The following is a 10,362-nucleotide window of genomic DNA, read 5'->3' on the forward strand; positions in this document are numbered from 1 at the left end:
TTTACTTTAAGATTAAGATGTTCATCAACGTGAAGCCTTAACTAAGTCAAGATATGCACGAATAAGGAGTTTCAAATAGAAGAAAAGACAAAACGTATAGATCAGAATCTTCATGAACCAACTTCATATATACAACCCTCTCCATAACAAATGATGCCATGCCATGAACTTATTTATATTCATTGAAATTCAGTGTAAGATATTGAAAGGCAATTGGCAATTAAATAAAAATCTTAACAAATCTGAAATGTCTATGAAAATTTTCTTAATTATTAATAGAGATAGTAATTGAGATAATGGTCACAATAACTTAGAATGCATTGAGATCATACTTATACAAGGTATACGAGAAAAACATAAATCTTGAACCAACATTCTCGAGGGGATATTTAACTTCTGGTGTGCTTTGGAAGCAACAACAACTGATAGATCCTTTTGGTAGGCATTTTTGAGTTTTTCAAAACAAAATGTCTATTTATAAACCCAAAATTCAATGAGAAAGAGTAGGTGCCAAAGCATGGTTTTATGATTAGAATAGTAGGGATTAACCATAGGGAATTATATTTGATATAATTTGAATAATAATCTATGCACATGAACTATGTCATATACAATAAAGAATTTATAATCAAAGTTCATGTATCAATTTATGATTATGTGTTTTCTATTTAATTAGACAAAGATTTATATATGTAAGCAATTATACAAGTCTATGTGTCATTAGGTCCTCAAACATTAGTTTATAATGTTAGAATCTAAAAAGATTAATAACCCAGAAAACTAGTGCAAAGAATAGATATCTAAACTATGAATCCAAATCATACAAAATCAAAATAGCAACACAAAGTTACTCTCCAAGAGAGTAATGCAAATGCTAGAAGCAAAATATAACTAAGAGGATGCAAAAACAACAGATAAAATACAAGCTAGGTAGCATGCTTATATAGGCTAGAAAGAGGGATGAGGTGGCAACACAAACCAATGAGGAGCAACCATCTATCAGACTAAAGATAAAAAAGTATCTTCCAAAGATAGCTAATGGATGCTCATATGTAGGAAGGTGACACCTCGCAACCATTCACCTAATAAGACATGCTTTATTAACCTAAGTGAGATTAATAAAAGTGTAGGAAAAAAATAGTAATATAGAAAAAAATAAATAACCTACTAGGAAATAAAAAGCTACACTAACACCTCCCAATAAGCGAAGCTAAGGTGGATGTAAAAATGGGTCCCGGCAAGTCATGCTTGATGAGGTATCCATGTACATAAAATTCCCCCAAAAGAGAGAGAAAAGAGACCCCCCCAAAAAAAATGTAGGACTTCAAGTGGGAGTAAGAGGCCACCCCAAAAGATGAAGCTTCTCGCACCCCCAACAAAGCTCACAAATGAAGGAACTTTCTCTTAGTGAAGGGTTTGGTGAAGATATCAGCAACCTACTTGAAAGTCGAACAATAGTGAAGGTCAATATTGTGACCATGGATGAGCTCATAAATGTAGTGCATGTGGATCTCTATGTGTTTGGTCCACTAATGATGGACCGGATTTTGTGAGATCTAAATGGCACTTTGGTTGTCACAAAATATGACTAATGGCCATCTAATCTGGATACCAAACTTAGTGAGAAGATGTTGAAGCCAAACAGCCTTAGTGGTGGCATTTACAGCCCCCCGATACTCAATCTCAGTAGAAAATAGAGCAATAGTAGACTGCTTTTTGCTTGACCAACAAATTGGACTTGAATCGAGTGAGAAGCTATGACTTGAAGTAGACTTGTGATCCTAAGAATCACCCACCAATCTGAATCTATGTATCCCACCAAATCAAGCTCAATACCTTCTCTGTATTGAATCCTACAATTATGAGAACCCCAAATGTAGTGAAGGATCTACTTGACTACTTTCCAATGCAGCTAATGAGGTTCTTGCATGAATCAAGAGACCATGCCTACATCATATGAGATGTCAAGTCTCGTATGAGTCAGATAAATGAGATTCCCAACAAGTTGGCAATACAAAGTGCCATCAACAAGTAGAGAAGAACATTGAGCCTCAAGTTTGACTCTAGAAAGGAAGGGAGTCAGAGTAGGCTTAGAGTCAACCATATGAAACCTCTAGAGTAAATCTAGAGCATACTTGGACTATGTGATGGTGAGCCCAGAAGGAGACTGAAAGATCTCAATCCAGAGAAAGTAATGCAACAAGCCAAAGTTAGTCATCAAAAAATTATCCTGAAGGGAAACTTTGATAGCCTTAATAGTGAGTGAACAACTTCTTGTGATCAGCAAGTCATCAACATACAAAACCAAAAATAGAAGTGAATCACTTTGTTGTAGAATGTAGACATTAGGATCAGAATGGCACTGAGTGAACCCAACTAATAGAAGGAAGGAGTTCATCTTAGCATATCAGGCCCAAGGAGCCTATTTGAGGCTATAGAGAGACTTCTAAAGATGGCACACAAGTGAAGAATCCTGAAGGAAGCCCGGTGGCTACTCCATGTAGATCTCCTCATGAAGGTCACCATAAAGAAAAGCACTCTTCACATCCATCTGATGTACTTCCTAATGATTGGTTGTAACAATGGAAAGAACAAGTCGAATGGAATTCATTCAACCAACTGGCACAAAAACCTTAGAGTAGTCAATCCCAAGAACTTGGGAAAATCCTTTGGCAACCAAGTGAGCCTATGCTTGCCAACTAACCCATCTGCTGCAAATTTTTTTTGATAGATCTACTTACATCGAACAAGTTTTCTTCCCTTAGGAAGATGGACAAGATCCCAAGTGTGGTCCCTCATCAAGGAACTATACTCTTCATGCATAGCTATATCCCACTCAGGAATACCCGAAGCCTCATGAAAGGATTATGGATTTTAGGTAGTAGCAATGAAGACATGTGGAGCATCTTGGAATTTTGATTGAGTCCACCTGGTGTCTGGTGGATCCTGAACCCAATCACTGGAAAACTACAAGGTCTATCTAGCCCAAATTGGACTGAACAATGGAGAATATGGAGTGGAATCATTAACCTTTGAATGATTACTAGGAGAGGAAGGAGGTGAGTTCTCTAAATCACTCTCTGCATCAGAAGTGGAGGTAGAAGATTGCTCAGGTGAATCTAACTCATTAGAAGGTCTATCATGTATTCCAAGTGACTCCAATGTCAAAGTAGGAGTTTGAGAAGTGATAGAAAGTGAGCTTGAAGATCCCTCCTTAAACTAAACACTCCTCTCAATGAATAACTCATGTGTAGTAGGGTGGAGAAACTAGTAATCCTTCACACCATTAGGATAACCTACAAATATGCAAGGTCTTCTCTACAGATCTAAGGCCTCGTGTTTCTCTGTAGGAATGTGGGCCCATGTATGAGACCCAAAAGCTTGAAAGTTCTTAATGGATGGTTTATGACCACTCCAAGCTTCAAAAGTAGTAACTCCCTTCAGGGCTTAGTGAGGAACATGATTCTAGATATAACAATCATAGTTAATGGCCTTTGTCCAATACTGTGGTGCAAGAGATCTAGAGTGAATCATATAGTTTGCCATTTCCTTCAAGGATCTATTCTTCCATTCTACAACACCATTCTACTGAGGATTGTATGGAATTGAATATTGTAAATCAATCCCCTTTAAAGTGCAAAATCTTTCAAATTGATAGTTGACATACTCATGACCATTATCTCTATGCAAACTTTGATGGCTTTCCTAAATTTCTTCTCTACAAAAGTTTTGAAGTCTTGAAAATGATCAAATACCTCTGACTTCTACTTGAGAAAGTACACCCAAGTATATCAAGAAAAGTCATCAATGAATGTAAGGACATATCGAGCCCTATTGAAAGAAGGATACTAAATTGGACCAGCCAAATCAATATGAACTAACTCTAGTATATGTGAAACTCTCCATGCCTTACCTTTGTCAAACTTTTCCTTACGATGCTTACCAAGAATGCAACCTTGGAAAGCACCAATTAAGAACTGAACTAAAGGCAACCCCGTGACCATGCTCTATTAGTTGAGCTAATGCAAGTAGTGGAAGTTAAGATGGCAAAATTTCTCATGCCATAATTTACTCACATCATTAGAGTGATTGAGAAAAATAGTCAAATGAGGATTAGGAACAAAGTAAGAAAATAGATAGAGCTGTGACTGATGATCTGCTCTCCCAACTACAACTATAGAATCACTGTGCAACGCATGTATCTCCATTGAATTAGGAGTGAACTCTACCCACTTGCCCGAACCTGTGTGAGTGATCTAGTATACCAATAGAAGATTAGTTGATAATGAGACTACACAAAGAACATCATGCAATGTTCCATCTCCCACATCAATAGACCCTCTCCCACACACTTCAATAGGAGTGTCATCATCCATAAAAATAGAAGGCATAGTACATGGCTCCAAGGATGCAAGTTCTTCCTTAGATGAAGCCCTTTGGTGCAAAGCACCTAAATCAAGAACCCAAGTGGATGGTGAGGAAGCAATGACAACAAGGGCCTTGCCCTTTCCTTTCCCCTTACTATTTTCTTTTTCCTTGTTAGACCCTTCATTCGAACTTTGTTTGATAACTCAGGAACATTGATATTATTCTTCTCAAGAATGTGTGTCAAGTAATCAATTTGTTTCTTTAAACATTTATGTTCATCATTACTAGGTCTTTTACAATAGGCACATTAGACCTTTTCTTTCTTAGGCTTATTGCCCTTGGAAGATGGGATATCAATAGTTTCTTTTGAAGAAACTGGTATCTGATCCTTCTTCTCCTTGCTATTCTTTTTTTTCTTATCCTTACTATTGTTGTTACTACTTTGTCCTTTTTTTTCTTTTGTGCCTTGGTTGGTAGCCAAGGCATGTGACTTAGAGGACTTAAGAGTGCCCATCCGGATTAGCTTCTCTTATTCTCGAGTAAGATTGACAACAAAATCATCTAAAAATGGCAAGGTGAATTGAGTACCAAGTGTACCCTTAGTAGCATAGAAGGTAGAGACAAACACAAAATATTTTGAACTTAGATTAGAGAGAATACTAAGAATCAATTGTTCATCTTTGTTTCCAATTCCACATTGTTTTAATTGTAGCCTTAGTGATTTCAATTTAGTAAAGAACTCCTAGATTGTGTTGAAATTTCCTAGAGTTAAACTAATTACTTCATTTTCCAACATATGACCCCTCATTGAATCTTTTGTGCCAAATAGTATTTCTAGCTCTATCCATATTTCATTTAGTGAATCCAAAGACTCAATGTGAAATAGTAGGTCAAGAGAAATAGACAAACATAATGTTCTATATGCCTCATCACATTTGTTAAACCACTTAGGCTTATCTTCATCTTTATTAGGTTTCATTTCAAGTCTCATAGTTATCCTATTTAATACAAATTTCTTTAAGTGAATTTTCATGTGTGATTTCCACTCAAAGTAATTATATGGAGTTAAGATGGTCATATTCGTTTGATCCATGATGAAGAAAGGCAGAGAAGAAATGCTAAAAAAAGAAGATAACCCAGCCACGACAATTCTCCCCCCCGCCCCCCACCCAAAAAAATAAGAAATGTGATTTGGCACTTTATTTTACTACATTTATAACTACCACTAGCAAGAAATACTAAGTGGTCTTGATTTCAATGCATTACAAAACCCTCACAAAGAGCATATGCTAAAAGTGAAACTTGGGCACAATACTCAAGGAAACAAATAGCACCACTATGATCTACTCAAAAAATATACACTTTCAAAAAAGGAATCACTTCAATACGAGGTCATATGAGAAAGTTATGATCCTCTAAAGTTTCCAAAATGAGAATTGTGCAAAGTCACAACCAAGAATCTGCAATTTCTAAAAAAATTATGCATGAAAATCAAAAATCAACTACTCTAGTGGATAGAGAAAAAGAAAAAGCCAAGGTTATCACATAAATCATTGAAATTGAAGTTTGTGTGAGCAAGAACAAGGCATTTGAAAACTACATTCAAATCTATGACTACCAACAGAGAGGGGTACAATTGTAGCTTCCTATGCTTGATTTTGAAAAATATATAGATTACATACACAAAATAAAAGATACCTATATGGTTTTTCAGTGCTACGGAAAAACCCCAGAAAGATTTTTTTCTTGCTTGAGTACAGATAATGTAGCTGTAGTGTAAATAAGATGCCTTTAGCAACAAAAAATGACCCCAACAACCAAAAGATGTCATGAAAAGATTGAATCAACTTCTTAAGTCAATAAATGGGATGTTGGAACTTGCAATATTGATTAAAAATATTGAATATGCAAGTTGGTTGTCAGATTTGAGATTTAAACCCTAATTTTGCAAATTGTATGACAATCTCCGATCTCGATGAAATGAAAGCCAAAATCTAACTTTCTCAAGCCTCTTGGATGCATTGGAACAACCAAAAATGTTGCAAGTATAACTAAAATTGTTGCAATCACCCAAATTTCATAAAACACATGTGTAAACCCTAGAGAGTGAAAATCATGTTTTTGTCAATTTTTTCTCATTCTCAAGATCATCCAAAGATGCAAGAGAAGAGCATACTGGGCTTTTTCAAAAAATTATAATAAGATTTATTAGCCCTCTTGAATCTCTCAAATAAGGAAACTAAAATCTACTTTTGCAGATAGAATAGCTCTAATACCATGTTAGAATTTGAAAAGATTAATAATCTAGAAAACTAGTGTAAAGAATAGATATCTAAACTATGAGTGCAAATGATAGAAAATCAAAATAGTAACATAGAGTTAGTCTCTAAGAGAGTAATGCAAATTCTAGAAGAAAAATAGTATTAAGAGGATGCAAAAACAAGAGATACAAATACAAGTTAGGTAGCATGCTTATATAGGCTAGGAAGAGGAAGGAGGTGGTAACAAAAACCAATGAGGAGCAACCATCTATTAGACTAAAGATAGCAAATTATCATCCCAAGATAGCTAATAGATGCTCAAATGTAGGAAGGTGAAACCTCGCAACCATTCACCTAATAAGACATGCTTTATTAACCTAAGTGAGATTAATAAAAGTGTAGGAAAAAACTAATAATACAGGGAAAAATAAATAACCTACTGGGAAATAAAAGCTACACTAACATATAGTGCATCTCAATTATTTTTTATCCCACTCATCACAACTATTACAATGCTAGCCAAGTGTTTACATGTCTGATTGAAAATCTTCAAATATTTATGTTCTTATGTGTAGATATTGTGTACATTTTCTTCTTGACTTGCATTCTCATGTTCATATCATGTCATGTTGTTGTTGTAGTAAACGTACAAAAGTAATTCACAATAAATATACAATTTGTCATCTAAAACTCCAAATTGGATAAAACTATCTCAAATGTATGGAGTATGGAGCTTCAACCATTGTTAATGTAATTACTACTTTTATGGGAGCTTGAGAATGAGATATTGATATGGATCAATGCATAGAGAATATATGAAAAAAAAGAGGTGAGCTGCAAAAGCCTCAAGGCTCATACTTAAGTAGTTTCACTTTTATACTATAGAGTATTGACCAAACCAAAAGGCATAACAAGGGAGAATTGAGCATGCACATCCTATTAGTACTGATCTCACCAAGACTTGGCAGATAGTGACCATTGCTTCCTTCACAATGATCTCAACAACTCTTCCTTCCCATGAAAAATAATAACCCAAATAATGCATTTTACATATTTCATTAGTGTGCCATATTGAAAATTGTAAAAAGGTACCAACATAAAATGTAGATATACTATTAAAAGGAAAGCTAAAATTTAACAAACATCATTATACAAATAGTAATTTGATTTATTCAAAATTAGAATTCCTATGTTTCATCAGCAGCACATTCAAATTCCTAGTGGACATCCTTAAAACATGATATAATCCTTGCAACATTATCTCTATGATTAATGTCCATCCTGCATGTTGCTCTACATAATATGACACAAGAATAACTGGAAACAATATCAATCACTTGATCATCTCAGGCATAAGAGATTCAATAAGATTTTATTCTACCCATGAGTCTATCATGGACGCTTCAAAAATAAAATTGAAAGAGGAATTACAAAGTTACAACTACAAGCTTGTTTGGACCAATATTTAATACAATCACCATTATAGAAGTTGCGGACACCCATACAAAATTAGAGAATATACCTAATTGAATTAGATATATAGTTCAGGTCACATGCTGAGACACAGACCAAGTCACTCACAATGTGACTGGATATCTGAAGCTTGACCTGATCATTAAATTTGACTGTAATGTCAACTAGAACTAAGATCCAAAACATGACCCAAACCAAAATACTTGTAAATAATTTCACATAGAAATTTCCATTCCTTGGTTAGTGTATGCATTGGATCGTACTATCTAAAGTGCTAAAATACACAAACCATAAATATTACATCAATAATATATTTAGTGTATCTCATCTATAGAAAAACTCCAAATAATTACAGTATCAACCAGATCACCTTAGCTTCAAAATATTAGAGAGATCATATTTTCCTCTCAACTACAAAAATAGACAGGAAAAATGTAATCTTACTCTAATTAGCACTTAATATAGTATATGTATAGGCATGTTAGATTACAATGGGATGTGGCTATTCTCTATACAAAATATATTGTTGATCAAATTTAAAAAAATTAAAAATATAATAGATTTTCACAAAAAATTTAACATTTGTTCCTCAAGAAAACAATAAAACATTTGAAAAAAAAGTATGAATAAGCATGAAGCTGAGACTAATCCTAATTGGTCCATGAAAAAGACCTGAAAACAAACTTGCCTCTAAAAAATAATGCTACAAAAGAAAATAGAAGATTTTTCTGAATCTTATTGATTGTGTCACCTCTATATCCATTGGCAAGTTTATCTAAATAGCCTAAATGTATGTTGCCAGGGTTTATTTATGCAACCCATCTTTGACTATGCTTAGCCCATAGCCTACTAAATGTGCTCCAATAGGATCAGATGGTTTTGATCTCCAAGTTGAGTCTCCATTAGAAAATTTTCTATAACTATCAGTGTATGTACCTCCATAGGCCCCTATTGTTGAGTAATATCTTGCCACTTCAGTTCCATACCCACTATTTTGTGCTAGATAAGCACCAACACTTGAGCCATAGATATTTTTAGAGCTTCCATAGCCACTTGCATACCCAACAACACTTCCATTTTCCTAGTTATTACTACCTTGACCTAAGCCCCATGCTGCACCTCCACCATAACCACTTATGCTCTCATTTCCTCCAACATATGGTATAGTTCCATTACCCCACATATTTCTCACTAGAGCTAGATTATTGTTATAAGCTTCGATTGCTGGATTGCCATAGCCAATCAAAGCTCCTCCATAAGTGCCAACTATGCTGGTAGAATAGGTTGGGTTGGTTCAAAAAGAGGAACTGACATAGCTACCTCCATTCATTGTAGGTCTATATCCTACACCATTTCCATAGCTAGCCCTAGGTGCATTGTATCCACTTCTAGTAGGTCCATATCAGGTGAACCCACCTCTAATTCTTGGAGCAACAACATGCTTAGTATTCATTCTAGGTCCTGCCACACTCGAATTGAAGTCATATCCAAAATTCCCTCCTTAACCTCCTCTTGATGTATACTTAGCATTCCCAATAGATTGTTCCTTGGGGATTGTCTGCTTGACCTCTACCATCTTTCCATTTAACTCATGAAAGGGCTTTTGCACAACAACCTCCACAACATCTTCCAAGTCATAAGTAATGAAGCCAAATCCTCAAGGTCTCCGAACTCCCATGCTCCAAATGAAATGCCTATGTAGCTCTCACACACGCTCATAAAAATAAACCCTAACTTGCCCCTTTTTATTTTAACATGTTATGACCATATTGGTTGAAATTTTGACCACCACTTAGTGCTGGTCAAAATTTTGACCAACATGGGCATGTATTTTTTAAAAAAGACATTTTTCCTTGCCTATTTCAACCAATTTGACCCTATTTTAATAGATGGTTGAAAATTTTGGTCTAAAAATGGGGTCAAATGTACTAGTGACACAATGGAAGAAAAAAAAAAGAAAAAAACATCAAGGAGACAAAGAAAAAATACTCTTATTGATTCATCAAATGTTCAACATACTTTCCCAATTGTAAGGCCTTCTAGGTTATGACCAGATATAAAATATAACCCTAAGTTCTATATCCAGCTTCAAACTTGCAACTTCTAGTCTAACTTCCAGTCTCTCTATTATCCCTAAACTAAACCAAATACCTCTACTTATACTTGCCAAAATAGCTTATAGAAGATTCTAGAATATAACAACAAAGAATGGTTGACCTCAAAATTGTCATCACTCATCCCTAGAAAAGATCCTATCATT

At 34.9% G+C, this 10,362-nt stretch overlaps 1 pseudogene; it reads right to left on the minus strand.

Moving 5' to 3' along the window:
* Positions 1 to 8,907: 8,907 nt before the first annotated feature.
* LOC149553347 (heterogeneous nuclear ribonucleoprotein 1-like) lies at positions 8,908 to 9,780 on the minus strand (annotated as a pseudogene).
* Positions 9,781 to 10,362: the final 582 nt, after the last annotated feature.

Source organism: Cupressus sempervirens, chromosome 6 (assembly GCF_028749045.1).
Source record: "Cupressus sempervirens isolate cs-2001-9-10 chromosome 6, ASM2874904v1, whole genome shotgun sequence".
Taxonomy (NCBI): Eukaryota; Viridiplantae; Streptophyta; class Pinopsida; order Cupressales; family Cupressaceae; genus Cupressus; species Cupressus sempervirens.